At 46.8% G+C, this 18,002-nt stretch overlaps 1 long non-coding RNA gene across 1 annotated transcript; it reads right to left on the reverse strand.

The window, feature by feature from the left end:
- Nucleotides 1–9,274: 9,274 nt before the first annotated feature.
- Nucleotides 9,275–13,430, reverse strand: LOC120962995 (uncharacterized). Its single transcript, XR_006668982.2, has 3 exons — nt 12,863–13,430; nt 9,765–10,661; nt 9,275–9,595 (listed from the first exon to the last, which is right to left on the reverse strand). It is a non-coding gene; the product is annotated as an uncharacterized lncRNA (long non-coding RNA).
- Nucleotides 13,431–18,002: the final 4,572 nt, after the last annotated feature.

An 18,002-nucleotide genomic window follows, 5' to 3' on the forward strand; every position in this document is an offset into this window, starting at 1 on the left:
TCGTATTGTGGGTGAAGATGTGCTTGCCGTACCTCTGAACTGGCCTGCTGAAGGTGCCTCCGGATCTGGCGTAGCTGGGAAGAACATCATCAAGAACTTTCTTGATATTTGTGTAGTCTTTCTTCGACTGACGGTCCGGGTCGAAATACGTGGCCATGGAATATTTCGGGCTTAAGAGGATGAGTGTGCAATGTGTGTCACTGCACAAAACACGGAATGTTAGAAAAAAAAGAACGATCGAAATCTAAGAAATCATATGTTACGGGGCGGTGAGGGGATGACTTACTCTGGAAAGTAAGGCACGAGGAAGTTATCCTTATCTGGGTTTGCCAGAATGACGCCTTCGAGGTATGAACTCGCGACTTGCCGGTCCCCAGCGCTGCCCAAGATCTTGGCACGCATGTAGAAGGGGTCGACTATCACGATGTCCGGGGTCTTGTCTCTAATGATCCGCATCTCCATACTCAGCGAAAATAGCCGAACGAAGGTGTAGTGCAGCGGATGAAGGTTAAACATAGCGAAGATGTCATCAAACCGCAGGACGATCGTACCCCCGATGGCGCTATCCACAAAGCCCTTGCCCTCTGGCACCTTGGCCATGAAAACCGGGTATGCCACATCATTCTCAGAGAGATGACGCTTCTCCAAAGAAAGAACACATTCATGCAGACTGCGCATAGCACCGGTTGCAGCATTGAGCAGATTAGTCGGTAGCATCAGCCTACCCGCCACATGCACCCTCCTCGAGATATCCTTAGGTGAAGGTGGCCCGTCCTGAGCACGGATCGTACTCGGTGCCGGCTGGCTCGCACCGCCCTTGTTATTCTTTCGTTTCCGTCCCTTCTTCCTCATCTCCTGTAATGGGATCGAGTTCTGCTCAGAGACCGCCTTCTTGAGTGTGTTGGGGCTGATAATATTCTGCACCTCGGCTATCTGAGGCTCGGTGAAGGCGGCAGCTGGAGGCGTCTCCTGAGAACTGAACGCCAGACAACGCCTGTTGCAATTGGGTTTCTCCGCGGTACCAGCTAGATCGCGGTCGTCTTTTTCAGGGTTGGGTTCTTGAGAAGGAGGCCCGAAGAATTTGTCACTGTACCCATGTTCGGCAAAGTACTTATCGACGTTGGTAAATATACCGTCGTCGTTGTCGTCGTCGTCCGGATCCTGTGCCATATGCATGTCCGGATCCTGTGCCATAGGGATGTCCGGCATGTCCGGTAGCGTTGCGGCGGTCTTGCCATGGCTTGGCGCCGGCATGACTGGCAGTGTTGTCTGTGGGGTGGTGTCCCCCGCCCCCAAATGAATCTGCCTCTTCGGCCAAAGCAGGGGCCAGCTTACGCAGGCACTGAGGGTCATCACATCATCTTCGTCGGCCTCAGCGGGTCGAATCGGAGGTAACAACTCGTCACAGCCTGGCAGCACCCGAACTATTTCAACCCTATACACGGTGGGTGGCATCGGATTACCGTGGAACACGGGGTTGCCCGGTTGAACGATTCTGCCCTTGGCGACATCGATCAACTCGCCGCCCACGAAGTGCAGTAGAGTGCATGGAACGTCGGCGGCGCCCTGCGAAAACATGTAGGGCGTCAGGGATGCCCAGTCAAAGGCAAGGAGATGAAGTCATCGGCCGAGAGGCTTAGTTACCGTGATGGCGTCGAGCTCGGCTAATGTCGAGGCACCGCCAACGGCGGGCATGCAACTACCGGAGGGGCCGCTTGCTGCCGAGGTGCCGGCCGGCGTACACCCAGGTGCATTAAGCTCCAATGCCCGTGCCGGCGCCGGAGACACCAATACCGCCTCCGCCGGAGACACCAATGGCGCCGCCTGCACGTTGTGCGAGTTGCTGGCCGTGAAGCTGGGAACCAGGGGCGGCCCCTGTTGGCCGCCCGCAATCCACGTCTGCAGCCCCTGAATCAAGGTAGGCACAATGGCGGTGAGCGTCGTTCCCAGTTGTTGTTGCACTTGCTCTTGGACAATCTCCGGAATCCGCGCCACTTGTGCCTTGAGTTCTTGAACCTCGCGCGACTGGCTTTCTGAGCTGGTCTTTTTCTCCTTTCGCCCACCAGCGTTATAGTATGACGACCATTTTGTGGACAAGCCTTTGCCGGCCACACGACCAGCTGACGACGGCTTACTGAGCTTATCCTTGTTTTTCATTATGTTCAACGCCCTATTTAGAGTGTTGTCCCAAGGGGAGCTCTGAGACGACCCCGCGCTACTGCTTTCAGTCTCCTGCGGAAGGAATGTGAACCATTTTGAAATTTGGCTTCATTAATTAGAATGCAACCATATGGAGCTAATTACGCGGGGGTGTATTCCTTACCAGAACACGCTCAAGCGCCTTGGTCTTCGGATCCGTGGTAAGCTCCTTTGTTACCGGGTCCTCCTTGTATCGGGCCGTGACATAGTTCCTGGTCTGCTTCTCGCGGTATTTCTCGAAGTGGGGCGGTAGGCCTTGCTCGGCACGCTCCGCGTCCTCCTTGTCCCATATAGGTTCCGCCACTCTGTAACCGCCGGGACCGAGTTTGTGGACCCCTAAGTTAAAGTCCCGCATCTCTTTCCCCCACTGACTTGATTCCTCGGATGCGCCGCTCTCGCACTTGATCTTGAAATCCTTGTAGTCATCTTCGCTGATCGAAGGATTTTTTGCCTTGATCTTCTCATAACTATCACCTTTGTTAATCATTCTCTTCACCGCGCTTCTCCAAGTAGACAGGGCCGTGCTCATCTTCGTGAGGGCGGCACTGTTCACTTTATTCCCTGAGAGGCGTGTGTTTGCAAAGTCAGCGGGGAACTTGTATCGTTCGTGCAGCTTCGTGAAGAGGAGGTTGCGCAAATTCCCTCGGTCCTTATGCCTTAGGTTCTCGGTGTTGATTGAGACGGTGCTCCGGAGAATGCACCCGAGCTGAATCGAGTACCCCTTGACTAATTCTTTGGGCGTCGTTGGATCCCCGTCGCAGTTCACTTCAGTAAATTCCTCCTTGACGGTGCCGAGCACGTTCGGGCGCCGGTCCTTCCGTTGCCTGTTCGGTTGGCTGCCATCTGTGCGTGCGCTGCCATCATCAGTGGTGGCATCCTCGGCGGCACCATCAGTGGTGTCATCCCCGACGCCACTAGGGATTGTGTAGTCAGGATCGGTGTCTTCCGCAGTGTCCTCATAGCGGTGAGGTTCTTCCTCCATCTCCTGGGACAGCTCCCAGAAAGCCTTGCCGCCCGAATCGCCGGCCTCATCGTTGTGGGCCATGTTTCGCTATAAATAGGAAAAAAGTTTGGTCAAAAAGTTGGTTATTGTCAAGGAACAAGATCATGGTCTCATCATTTAGGGTTTGTTGACACCGAGGCATCCTAAAAGCTAAACTTTTATCATTTAGGGTTTGTCGACGCCGAGGCACCCTAAAAGCCTAAGCTTTCATCATTTCGGTTTTTATCGACACTGAGGCACCCTAAAAGCCAAGGTTTTATAATTTAGGGTTTATCGATGCTGAGGCACCTTAAATGCGAAGTTAAGTTTTCATCATTTAGGGTTTATCGATGCCGAGGCACCCTAGGTTGACTGATATATATGGGTATCTTCTAATAATATACCCTATCAAGAAAAGGGAAGGAGAATTCTAAGTTGGGCCTAATCACTTGGCTTTATTGCCACCTATGGTTTAATGCAGCAAGAATAAAGGGGCAGTTGATCCTACCTAATTAAGTACTAAGATACCCCGGCCCATGCATTAGTCGCAAGTACCCCATATGTCCTATTTTTAGCAAAGTCATGCTAAAATTCACGGAAAATTTCAGCATGACCTTTGCTGAAAATAGGACATATGGAGTACCCGAATTTGCCGGAACGGAAGTTAATCGACATTCTGGCAAACTCAAGGGCCTCTCGGGGTACAGCAGCAGCATCACAAGTTGACAAAATTCCCAAGTAGTACAACAACAGCATCATAAGTAGTACCAATGAACATATAGTCCAGCACATTCTGAATTTCGATAAATGACAGCAAGTTAACTCATGCTGACAGCAACAAACTTATAACAACATAAATGAAATTGCAGTTGTACGATCATAAACTTATAACAACATAAACTCATGCTGATAGCAACAAATTGCAATGATCAAGCTATCTGAAAACAGAGTACTTGTTGATTAACTATCAAGCTATCTGAAAACAGAGTACTTGTTTATTAACTGGCAGGGTAGATAAGAGACTGCAAATTAAATAGCCATATATCCATCTTCTGAGCTATGAGCCATGGACCATCCACCCCATGAACTAGGAGTGTCATGCAGCATAAAAACTGCCAGTGGCCAGAAGAACTGCACCAAAGCAACTGGAGTTTTGCAACTATGTGATAGTGAACAACACAAGAGGTGCTGCTGCTCAGGGCTTCAATTTGAAATACTACTGGAAGATAACTAGCTAAAAATATGTGGAAGTGGAGCATTACTACTCTACAGAAAGATAACGCAATGTAACAAAAGTGTAACTCTATCTATCTACAATGAGTGGAAATGGCCAAGCCTAAACAACTTACTACTTAACCAATTCTCAGGCAGGCCATACACAACACGGTGGCTCATAACGCACCAACCAGTCAGATAACAAGAGCAGTTCAGCACCACTGATACAGTGCTCCAGCTACCAAACCAAACAAGTAAATCAATTACCACACCAGCAGAACCATACAGTCAGTCCCGTGACCCTCACCATACATGTCACTATGATAGAGCATTTGAAGGGAAAATCACATGTTAGGCACGCATAGTGATATGGGGCACATTCAGATGCATACTAGTACAGCATGCGCATAGAAATGGTGCTCTGTTTTACTATCTGATTCTGTCAAAATGCAAGCATGTGATGCAAAGAAGTAGGTGGCTCTGCTCGCGCGCGCCGTCTGTAAAGAAAGAAGAGTGGATTACTAGATCACAAAATTTCCTTGAGAGCTCCAAACGGCGCAAGCACAGCAACAGCAATGTGGGGGGGCAAGGCGCAGTCGTCGCTAAAATTATGGAAAATTGAACCAACCTACAACAATTTCAGACTACAGTTGCCGATAATTACCAACTCCTGACAATTTCAGACTACAGCAGTTTCAGTTAACTATTTTTTAGACTACAACAATTTCAGTGAACTTTACCAAATCCTGGAATGTTACATGTCTGTCTTGGATAGGATGCAGGTGTACATGGACCAGAAAGAAATCTAGTACTAAGGAATTTACAGAAGATGTGCAGTGCAATGCAAGAACCCCAAGTCTGCGACTTACCATGGCCGATGCACGAAATTCGGTTGTAGCTGAGGTTGAGCACGCGAAGCTTCATCAGTTCCCGGAGCCCCTCGACGTTGGAGATCTTGTTCCGCGACAGATCCAGCGAGTGCAGGCCCTTCGGCGGTGATCCGGGGGAGATATGAACTGCATGACGAACAGAACAGGCCAAATTCAGCAACGGAAGTTGTACTATCTATCTACTAGTTACTGAATGTTTGAAGATGCTACTGTCTAGTACGGGAGCGCGGGAGCGCACGAGCACGCGGGAACGGCGGCCGCACCTAACCCTAGGTCGCCGCCCCATGGGGCATGGGGATGAGCGGGGGAGAGAGGGAGGGAGGGAGAGAGACTAACCAGGCCGCGCGGGAAGGCTCGCGCCGCTGTCGAGGAGCGCGTCTGACGAGGATAGCCGCCATCGAGGGGCAGCTCCAACGAGAGAGATTTGGGGGCGGTGGCGGTCTGGTGGGGGTCGGGGGCGTCGGGGGCGGTGGGGGTCGGCGTCGGGGGCGGTGGGCGATGGGCAGCGAGGCGCCGGGGCGTTGGGGGCGATGGTGGTCGGGTGCGGCGGGGGCAGCGAGAATGGCCGGGGACGGCGAGCACGGGGGCGGTGCGGGTGAGGTGAGGCAGTGGGGGGCGGGTGAGGTGAGGCAGAGAGAAAAATGTGAGACTGGGGATAGATTTTAGTGGGGGGAGGGTTAGCAATGGCGCACCCCCTAGCGGTGCGCCATTAGTAATTTTTTTCGATAGCAATGGCGCACCTCGTGGCGGTGCGCGATTAGTAACCTTTTTTTCTGATAGCAATGGCGCACCTCCTAGTGGTGCGCCATTAGTAACCTTTTTTCTGATAGCAATGGCGCACCTCCTAGCGGTGCGCCATTAGTAATTTTTTATTATTATTTTTAGTTGCATCTTTAGTATTTGGTTCAGTTTGCGAATTAATATTAACTAAAATTTATATGGGGTGGCGATCCCGGCCGACCCATTGGCGTACTCGATGCAGACGGAGGAGGCACGGCTCCTGGAGTGGACGGAGGGGGGCCGCGAAGGGTTCGGCCGGCTGGGCGCGCCGCGGCGGAGGGCTGGCAGCGGCGGCTTGAACCCTAGGTCTCGCTCGAGGGGAGGGAGGGGTGGGTGGTGCACTTGGCCGATTCCATTCGGGGGAACCGAGCAAGGAGACAGGGGAGGGTGCGGGGGGTCGTCGGCGGCGAGGGGGATCTGGCGAGGGGGGATAGCGCGCGATCGAGATGGAGGGGGATCTTGCGCGGGGGGCGAGGGAGAAAGGGATAGATGGGGGAAGGTTAGCAATGGCGCACCTCCCAAGGTGCGCCCTAAGTATATCCATAGCAATGGCACACCACCGAGGGGTTGCGCCATAAGTAACTTTTTTTAGTTGCGTCTAATAATTTTTTATTTGTTATTTCAAAATATTTATCAAATTTGTTATTTGTTATTTCAAAATATTTATGAAGATGAAAAAATATCATCAAATTTGTTATTTAAAAATATTATCAATATTTTTTTGGATTTTTAGTTGCATTCATTTGTGAATTGGTAAAACATTTATGAATATGAAAACATTTATGAATACAATCGAGAAATGAAGGCTACAATTTAAATATAATCGATCTTAGCTAGCTAGCTGTTCACAATCTTCTTGCCCTTATTTTTCGTAAATGGAGTTCTTCTCTTGAACGGACTTCCTTTAGGTAGGGTGGTCCTGCTTCTTCTTGTGGTGTATGCTGGTACTTCATCGTCGTCGTCATGTTCCATCTTCGGGTCGCCGTACTTGTCGAAGTCTTGCTCATTGGCGACTCCATCCATTCCGATGATCTTCCTTTTGCCTCTCCTCATGACAACATGACTGGGCTTTGACGGGTCGGTAATGAAGAAGCATTGGTCCACTTGGGAAGCCAGTACCCATGGCTCATTTTTTGCGGTGACGTTTGCGCCCGCGGTCTTGGATTTGGCTTCGGGTATAACCATGGTGGTGAAATACCGGTCTTCTTTTAGGACGCTCTTGGCCCATCTGACACGGAACATCGGGACCTTCTCTCCAGCGTAGCTCAGCTCCCAGATCTCCTCGATCCTTCCGTAGTATCTGTCCTTGTCGTTACCGATGTAGGATTCCATCGTTACCCCGGAGTTCTGATAACCATCGCTCTTCATGTCCTTTCCCTCGGTGTAGAATGTGTAGCCATTGATAACGTACGCCTCATACGTCATCAGGTTGTGCTCGGCGCCCTGTGACAAGGCGAATATGAGTTGCTCTTCCGCGGAAGAATCCTCATGTAAAGGGTACGACAAAAGCTTCTGCTTGAACCAACGCGTGAAACATGAGTTGTGCTCTTTGATTATATCTCCGTCCGTCCTCTGTTGGCCTCGGTCATTGTACTGCTTCTCAATAAAGGTTTTGTGCTCTACCACCCAAGGATCGACCACGTCTATGTGTTGTAGCGCGACTAGGTTTGCTCTTTCAAAGTCGGCGAGTCGACCCTCGAAGTCGACATGCATTTCACGGCGACCCTCACGGTGACCCCATCCAGCGAGCCTGCCGAGGTGCCTGTTGAAGGGCGGACCAACGGGGTTCTCGATGCCTAGATAATTCATGCAGTAGGAGATGCACTCTTCGGTCAGAAAGCCCCTGGCTATGCTTCCCTCTGGACGTGACATGTTGCGAACGTATCCTTTGATGACATCATTCATCCTTTTGAACGGCATCATGTTGTGCAGGAACGTCGGCCTGAGTTGGATGATATCCACCACGATATGGACCAGCAGATGCACCAGAACGTCGAAGAATGCGGGCGGGAAGTACATCTCAAGCTCCCATAGTATCACCACGATCTCTTCCTGTAGCCTTCTAAGTTGCCTCACGCCAACCGACTTCTGAGAGATGACGTCGAAAAGTTGCATAGGCCAAATAGCGTTTCACGGACGTGCGTGCCCATGATCCCACGGATTGCTACTGGAAGTATCTGCGTCATCAGCACGTGACAGTCGTGAGACTTCATCCCGCTGAACTTCTGCTTTGCTGAGTCTAGGTATCTGCTTATCTTCCCCGCGTAACCGTAAGGAAGTTTTACTCCTACGAGGTAGGTGAAAAACTGATCGATCTCCTCCTGACTTAGAGTGAAGCATGCGGGAGGGAAGTCATTTCCGGTCTTCTTGGCCTTTTTGCCTTTGCGACGACTTTCCGTGTCCTGCTTCGCCTCATCATCATCATCATTAGCGTGAAGCTCCTCCCTGATGCCCATTGATTTCAAGTCTACCCTTGCTTTCGGCCCATCTTTGGTCCTCTCTGGCATGTTGAGCAGGGTACCAAGCAGACTCTCGCACACGTTCTTCGTGATATGCATGACATCAAGGCTGTGAGGCACACGGTGGATCTTCCAGTACGGCAAGTCCTAGAAAATAGACCTCGTTTTCCATACCTTCAGCAGCGGCTCTTGCGCCTTTCGCTTCTTTCCCGGCTCTGGCGCTTTTTGCTTCATTCCCGGCAGTGGGCAATTTTTTTGCTGAACGGACCAGTGCTCAACTCTGCACTTCATTCTTTCTGCAACTTGACCTTTTTATGCTCTAAACTTTCACAAGGTATTTTTTCTATCAGTAAGTGTTCTTTTCTTCTGGGCATTCATTCTTTTGTACCTTTTGCACAATAATATTCAAACTTATGGTACTAGAGAGTTTGTACTTCTCAAAAAATAATCACTCGAAGCTCTTTTTGTTTTAGTTTTAAATTTTCCTTTCATCCTTACTGACGGCGTCATCGCCATCGTACCTGCATGGTTTATATAGTTGAACGGACTTATATTTTTACCATTCCCTTGTTTTAAAAACTTCTGTTTCTTCTCCACACTTTCTACCGGACAAGTCTTAAATGATACTTTCACTATTTTTCTTTGTTTTACCTCATCGAACAGGGGAACAACACATTATAAGAAACAAAATACACATTTGAAGAAACAAAATAGGTGAATAACCATTGCACATGATCTCATGTGTGCCTTCATCATGGAAAAATAGAGTGGATATCTCCAAGTTCTAAGGTTGAGCAAATCAAACATACATAATATTGTCCAAAAACCCGCATTTTTTCTCACTAAAACAAACTTCTGTACTTGCATACAACCATCTTTGAACTTGGACGGCATCTAGCGCTCAACTTGGACGATGACCAGTGCTCAACTTGAACGGAGGAGATTGTCGTTGCTTTTAACCATGAATGCTTCTAAAGATACTAGGAATTGCTTCGGAACTTCTTTATACTTTTCAACATGAGGGTTCTCTCAGCTAGGCCAAGAAGTAACCCATACATCTTATTTTTGTTCTACAAGAACGAAACACTACAATAATTAACAACTAATCTATCAGTACATCCAGAACAATTTCAGTTTTTAGAACAAACTTCCATTGATGTGTTAAACTCTGAATCTGTATATAGGACATGATGGGTCTCAGGCTACTTACAAAATAGGTTGCATTAGGGGAGAAATTACCTCTATCTCCTGCCCGGATAGAGGATACGTACTTCCAATACACGAACAACAGAACTGAAGTGGCTCTTGTCACCGATCTGCAGTCGCTCCAGCCTCCCTCGTGCTGCATTCAGGGAGAAAATAAATTAGTGACAGAAAGGGGATTTAGAGAGGAAGAGAAACAGAGGGGGAGGGCATTATAATGAAGTGCAAGATCATTATTTACTTGCAGCTGAGAAATGGATCAATGCTTAACTATAACGAAGTGCAGACATAGTGAAAAAGCATCAAAATGTTGATCAACTAATACTAAATTCTCTTAAAAAACCAACACTAACATGTATTGTTTGCTTAGTCTGGGATGGACTGTCAGAATTTCTAAAGGCACTTAATTACCTTTATTGCACACATAATATTTCAGGATTTCCTCAAGATTTTGCACATTTAAAGCACAATGCAACGAAAAGAACACACAACTTGAACTGAGAATCAAAATGAAAGTTGGGGTAGCATGCCTGTGAGAGGAAGGTCGAGGGCAGCAAGGCGTGCAGTGGGCCAAGGACTTAGCTGTACGGGGCCGGCAGCGGCGCTAGCGCGCGAAGAACCCCAGCCACAGTTCAGAGAGTACAAACTAAATGAATAGTAGCTGATCCATCCGCGAGCATGAATCAGAAAGAAAATGTTCAAAGAAAAATGAGATGGCGTTCTCACTGTGTGGGTGCTCAATGGGTGCAGCGCTGGGTGAAGATGGTGGTCGCAGTAACACTTGGACTGCGGTAATAGCTCGACTTGAACAGCTCCCAACAATTGTGGATCCCCTGGCTGCTGCAAGTTTGACTTGGTGAAGATGGTGCAACAGCAAGTTCGACTTTGTGCGATAACTTTGCTGCTTGAGAACCTGGGGTGTCCGTCCTCGAACTGCAGGCATGTAGATTTTCAAATGATGAAAGTCACAAAAGTGAGCTATTTTTGTTTTACTTCAAATAAATCAACATGAAAAGGACAAATACAGATAAATATATTTTTTGTGCGACATTCTGAAGCAGATGTCAGTTTGACCTTTTTAACTACTTTTTTGCACAAGGAGATGATGTTATTGAACTGGCTAGGTACATTCAGTTTTACCTAGCATGGTTGGACTAGTAATGCAAGCACTGGTTCCAAGGTTTTATAGAGATCGGTAGCCATCCAACTATGAAATGCATGCAAACCAATCTGCATACACTAGCGAACATTGAAACAAAGAACCCCTGTTTCTCAACTTTGAACTTTTGTATGGGTTTTCCCTCAACTTATTGTATCCGCGAGTCTGAACTGATGCAAGTATATAAGAATACCAAACATTTATTACCTGAACCTGAAAAGGATCTGAGACAGGTTGCCCTGGAACTGCAACTTGTATCTTTTACTGCTCATCTTTAACATTAAGAAAGTACTAATCAGTACTAGTATTTGTGTAAGTCATACTAATTAGTACTGCTGCTTGCCGTACTGATGAGCACTAGTACTGATCGCTAACATAGAGAATTTTTCATCTAGTTGACTTTTAACATTATATTAGAAAAGGTGAGCTACAAAATAAAAAACTAGATTAGAATAGAAGCATTGGCTTATATTAGAAACGATGAGCTACGAAATAAACAACCAGATGCGAATTTGCTTCAAGTCAGGTTTGCTATTTTTTTGAATTTGATGCATGTTGCACTATAGGACTGCTACTGGTTTGCAAGTTGGACTTGAGTACTTTAAAGTGTTTGCATAGTTTACTGCCGAAATCTAAACCACAAAGGAACACATCGGCATTACCAATCGTATATAGCAAAACTGAACTTTCTGCGTCTACTGTTGTTTTTACAGAGTGGACTTATGTTTTCTTATGTACTTGAACTATTAAAGATTTTGAAAATTGCCACCATCACACATATTATACTTGAAAACCCTTGCCAGACTAGGCACCCCCCAAATCCTGCACAACAAAGCATCCCCCAAGTGAATTGTAGTAGCCTCTCTCTCTCTATGTCTCTTTTTTGCATCTCTCTCTCTCTGTCTCTTTTTTGCATCTATGAGCAGTCCCCCGAAGAACTCCTGAACTTTCAGTTCGATCAAAATCAAGATTACAAGAAAAATGGCCTTCATGGATGGCAGTATGTGAACTGAAGAGTAGGAGAGGAGGAGCACGAAGGTGTTTCTCACCAATCGTGTTCCTGATGGCGTGGTGGATGGCAAGAATCCATGGCTGAACAGGAGGTCGAGGCGTCGTGGAAGGAACTCCAGGGGTATGTTTCGTTACCAGGGTTTGCATATGGATGAACTGACTGACCCATTTTCCTTGTACTGAACCTTCTTTGTATGGAAGCTTGTTTTCCAGAAATTTAAGACTATGCAAATACTATGTACAATATGGACATTTAGTAAGTCCGAACTGATCTTTTTGGCACTTTTTGCACCGAGGTAATAGAAGTGAACCTGTGACGAAGAATAGAAATCAAAAAGAAATTTTTTGGAGGTGGAATAAGACGTCGGAGATCGGGTGGACCGGCTACACCTCCTCCTCTGGACTGATTGCTCCGGCGAAGTGGAGCTGATGGAGGCAGAGATCATGAGCATCGCGATTTGGCCACTGCAGGGAATCCCATTGACCACCAAGTCATCCTTGCTATTCCAGGATGACGTCCAGAGCACTGCGATGGGGGTGGAGGAGCCGGTGTCGCCGGAGGGAATGGCGACTAGAGCAAATAAGTTTAGACATAAGCTATTTGCTTTCTATTCCTGGTGGTGTTTATTCAGCAAGGGCACCAGGGATGACTAGAGCAAATAAGTTTAGCCATCCCTATGGTGTTTATTCAGGATCCATGCAAAGTAAAGTAGCATCTGTTTTCGAAATGGATGGTTATAGGTTTAGACAGAAGTTAATTTTCAGCAATGCCCTTACGGCAAAGCAAACTAAAATGTATCATTTTGCCTCAGGACTCTGCACATTTAAAGCATAATGCACTGAAAAGAACACACAAGTTAAACTGAAAATCAAAATAAAATTTGGGGTAGCATGCCTGTGAGGAAGGAGGTCGAGGGCAGCAGGGTGCACAGTGGGCAAAGGACGCACAAGGAAGATGAGTTACCTCGTCGCTAGGCTGCGAGGCGACCTCCATCTTGGAGGTCCTCGGGTTGGAGTGCATCGGCAACGAGTGGTGGGGCTGCGATAGGGGACAGGTTGGAGCAGTGGCCCTGCAGAGATGATGACGGCATGAGGTGTTGCGGCTTGGAGTAGCAACAAGAGAAATAGAGGAACCGTCAACACGTTGCTGGCAAGGTTGCACCTGAGGTTGGAAAACATATTTAATTAATTAACTCATCTAATGTAATCATCCAAGAGTTCTAGTCTTGGGTATGTATAACACTAAACAAAATTTTAGAAAATGAACTGAAGTAGAATACGAATTTGAACTAAACGAGAATAAGAAATTAAACTCAGCTAAAATAACAAATAGCTGAACCTTTCTTTCAGTTCACATATTATCATGAAATAGTCCCAGGTTGTAAGGTTTAATACATGAAAGCAGAAATATATAAGCAGGCATCGCCGCCGGAAATACTTAGTGCACGAGAGAACCTGCACTGCTAGATTTGTTGAGAGAGTACTGAGGGCAGTACATCCCCATGGCAGATAGGTAATTTCAAGTTCTATATGAACCAAGGTTTTTGAGTCGCCGAGTCAAGCCAAGTCGCCGAGGCTGCGGCTAGTGACTTGCTAGCTTGAGTCAGCGACTTGGCTTGATTAGTCGCCCCAAGTCGCCATGCCACAACAGTACATAGAGCAGCAGAGCACATAGATATACAGCAGCAGAAGAGCACATATACAACAGAGAAAATATACTACATCTAAGCAGAGCACATATAGAGCCCACCCTGCACTCTCTTTCATATACTACATCTAAGCAGAGCACATATAGAGCCCACCCCGCGCTCTCTTTCCTTCGGTCCTCCTCCTTCCCCAGTCCCCACATGATGACATATATAGCAGCAGCAAGCCACGCGAGCCAGCGAGCAAGCGAGTCATGCGACTAATCGCCCCAAGTCGCCGGCGAGCCACGCGAGTCGCGCGACTTGCTCCCTGAGTCAAGTCGCCTGCGCGAGCCAGCCACGCCGCGACGACTTGGCAATTAGTCGGTGACTCAAAAATAGGGATATGAACCAGCACTGCTGGATTTGTTAAGAAAGTACTAAGGGCAACACATCGCCTCCAAAGCTTCTGGGTGCAGGACAAAACACGTCGTGCTTGGCCACCTAGGATGCGTCCATCGACGCATCGCGTACTCAGAAACTTGAGGAGGCGCTTCAGGACTAGCCAAACCTTCTTATTGGAGAAGCCAAGAGGCTTCATGGCCTCTAACACTTTCTAGTAGCATTACCATAGTTGGAAACCATGGCGTTTAATCAAATGGTTCAGGGATCACTCCGAGTCAGTCCCACTGCTACCTGTGCCGCAGAGAACATGAATATAAAGCAGACGGTGACTCATCAATTTTTCTTTACGATATATCTAAACTTACAAAATTTTGAAACTTGCACTGACAATACTTTAGGTGATATATCTAAACTTTACAGAATTTGGAAGAAACTCGCTGCAAATCATTACTTATTTAGGTGATATATCTAAACTTACATAATTTTGAAACTTGCACTGACGATATTTCTGCACACACACCAACTATTTCTGTGATTTTTCATGGACTGGCGATAGATTACACACTGAACTAATACTAAGTCTGGTACAAAAATTCTCTATCACGTAGTTGAACGGGCTCTCTTCGTAGTGGTGTACGACCTGGGGTGGCGGAGGTGAACTGCCTGTGCGCTGAGGCGGCGGAGGGTGACACCGGAAAATTGGCCCGCGACACAGCACGGGCGCTTCGCCGAGAGGATGCCACACACGGCGTGGTGAGTGCACGATGCAGCAGCGCGAGAAGGAGGGGCCGTGGCGATGGTCAGGGCGCAGGGCCATGTTGTTGGCCGGTGGTGTTGGTTAGGGAGCAGGGCCACGGCAATGGGCAAACACCAAAGTATTTTGCAATCAACCAATATAATCCAATATCAACTGGTTGAAGTGAACTGAACTATTATATTTTTGTTTTTTCAATTACACACACTGAACTTATCAAGGGAGATAGAAGTGAATTGAAGGGATTTGAATGCTGCAGCGGATCTTGGCTTCAATAGATCATGGCAATAAGTAATATTCCTCAGTCCAAATAAGTGATTTTTTTGTTAAGCAGCAGGAGCAGTTTACATTGGGTTTGGAACTTTGAATTAAACACATCAGGTAGGGGGTGACCATCTATCTATCTACAGTGGCATTGGGTGTGTGTATTCCTGTATCAAAGATTCAATTTGTTGTTGTGCATATCAAACTTTTTTAAGTGTTACTCACGGCTAAATAGATAGAATGTGTATGTTTTGTTCAGTACACCATGTTTATGTTGATCAGTACACCATGTGATGCAATTACAAAGTCTATTTCTTTCTGAAACAAGCAATATTCACAAAGGACCTAATTTCTAGGATCAGAAGGCACTTGTCTTGAACTGACAGATTTACAACAAATAGACCAAATTCGCGAACTAGATCAGCCGAATTTCTACACACACAAAAATGCACGGTGGGAACTTGTCGGACAGGAGCGGGCGAACTGCACGGTGCATCGCTGCAGCCATCCTCATTTTACTTCAAGATCCTAATGGTGTTGCTCCTGCTGAAGAGGAGAGTCGGGGAGGTGGAAGATGGGGGCTGACCTGCGAATCCCACCGGCGGCCACCTGCTGGAGCTCCTCACCGTCTCGGAAGTAGAAAGAAAGGAGAGTGTGCACGCATGGCGACGTCGTCCTTGTCGTCGTGGAGAAGTACGACTGCTGGAGACACTGCAAAGCAGCACAATAATATTACATGTTTTCTAAAGTTGAGTAAAACATGTTTGAGATTATCAACAGTACACATATCGTATCTTTCAGCAGATCAACTCATATATCTGAATGTGTAAACGTAGAACAACTAATTTGAATGGATCTCTATCATGGCTGGAGAAAAGGACTTGCAGTGGTTGATATGAATCGAGCAAAAAAACAATAGATAAGAACGATGCAATCCAGCGAGGAATTTTGTTATTTGAGCTTGAACTAATTAGCAAAACCACCCATCTATTATTAGAACTTACAAGCAGAAGAATATGCACTCCTGCGTAGTGCGAAGCTGAACCCAAAATTTATCAAATGATCAGTTGTTATTTGGGTCGTGTGAGCTGCAGAAAAGAAACCAAATGTATCACAAGGCCAAGTTCTGAACTGAACCTCTGGGCGTTCAAAGTTCTGAACTGACCCTCTTTGAAGCTGAGAGAACAAAGTTGCACGGGGTTGACAGGGGTGTTGACGCACAGGGTTCTCCTGGTGGCGTTGAACTGACATCAGTGGCGGAGGTGAACTGCCTGCGTGCTGAGGTTGTGGAGGTGAAGCAGCACAAAGTTTGTGGAGGAGCAACTCCACCTTGCTGCTACAATGTGTACAGCACAAGTGTTGAAGGAACAGCTTCAACATGCTACGCTAGATATCGCTCTAGAGGCGAATGTAGGTTGATAGGGCAGCAAGAGTTCAATCCAGAACTCCTAAGGCACAAGATCTACTCCAAGATCTTAGATAAGAACAACAAGTTCTATTATAGGTAGGGGTACATAGTCTGCCTCCAAAGTAGAGGCGAGGACCTCTATGTATAGGGCTTTGGGAAGCCTTCACATACTTCTACTTATAGCTGGAATACTCTAGAAAACATTATGTAAGTTTCACCATTCTACTCATAGCTACTCACAACTAGAAGACTCTAGAAAACAGTAGGTAGGATAGAAAAGAAAAGGAAAGAAATACTACACTAGAGTGGAAGCATCTAGAAGTAGCCAAACAGATCTGGCATGTGTTTTCTTTCTTCTCATCTAGTGTTCCTCATCATTCTCCCCTGGTTGTTTGGAACTCGCCCTCGAGTTATCTTCATAGATCGCTTCTTCTGGATGATAGAGAGTCAAGTCCGCAACATTGAAAGTGTTGGATATACCCTTTCACTTGGAAGATCTATCACATAAGCATTATCGTTTATCTTCCTCATGATAGAGAAGGGCCCATACCTTCGCTGCCTAAGTTTCCCTTTAACACCTAAAGGCAGCCTCTCTTTTCGGAGGTAGACCATCACCTTATCACTGACTTGGAATGATTTTGGCCTCTTTTTGCAATCAGCAAGTTGTTTATATTTCTGATTTTGTGCTTCCAAAGCGCCGCAAATCTCTTCAAATAACTCGGTGTAATTATCTGCAAAGGACAATGCTGATTTTGAGTTTCCCCTTGATGGCAGCTTCACCAGGTCCACCACATGTGTTGGAACTTTAGTGTAGACAATGGAAAAAGGGCTCCTTCCTGTGGATCCATGCTTGGAGTTATTGTAGGAGAACTCTGCAAGAGATAAAGCCAAATCCCATTGCCCCTTTCTTTCTCCACAAATGCAATGGATCAGATTACCCAAAAACTTGTCCACCACTTCCGTTTGTCCATCTGTTTGTGGATGAGCAGTGCTAGAAAATTTCAATTCAGTGTTGAGTTGCTTCCACAAAGTGAGCCAAAATGCAGCAAGAAACTTGCTATCACGGTCTGAGACAATGGACCTTGGAACTCCATGAAGTCTGACCACTTCTCGAAAGAATAGGTTTGCCACATGATGAGCATCCGTTGTCTTGCGGCATGGGATGAAATGAGCCATCTTAGAGAATCTATCCACCACCACAAATACAGCATCACTTCCTCGTCTTGTTCTTGGCAAGCCCAAGACGAAGTCCATAGAAATGTCCTTCCATGGAACAACAGGAACAGGCAAAGGCATGTATAACCCTGTGTTCTGGACTTGGCCTTTGCAGGTCTGACATACGGGGCACCGTTGAACGAACTTTCCAGCATCTCTCTTTAGTTGTGGCCAAAAGTAGCGAGCTTCCAGGTTAGCGATAGTCTTGTCCCATCCAACATGGCCACTAAGATCACTTGAATGGAGCTCTCTAACCAGCTTGTCACGTATAGAACTTCTTGGAATGCACAAACGATCATTTTTGAAGAGATATGCATCTTGCATCAAATAGTCATCACCTAATGGTTGGTCCCTTGCGTGCTTTACCCAAACATGGCCAAAGTCTTCGTCACCCTCATACAACTCCTTTATTTGACCCATGCCCATAAGTTCA

The sequence above is a fragment of the Aegilops tauschii genome, chromosome 1, assembly GCF_002575655.3.
Source record: "Aegilops tauschii subsp. strangulata cultivar AL8/78 chromosome 1, Aet v6.0, whole genome shotgun sequence".
Taxonomy (NCBI): domain Eukaryota; kingdom Viridiplantae; phylum Streptophyta; class Magnoliopsida; order Poales; family Poaceae; genus Aegilops; species Aegilops tauschii.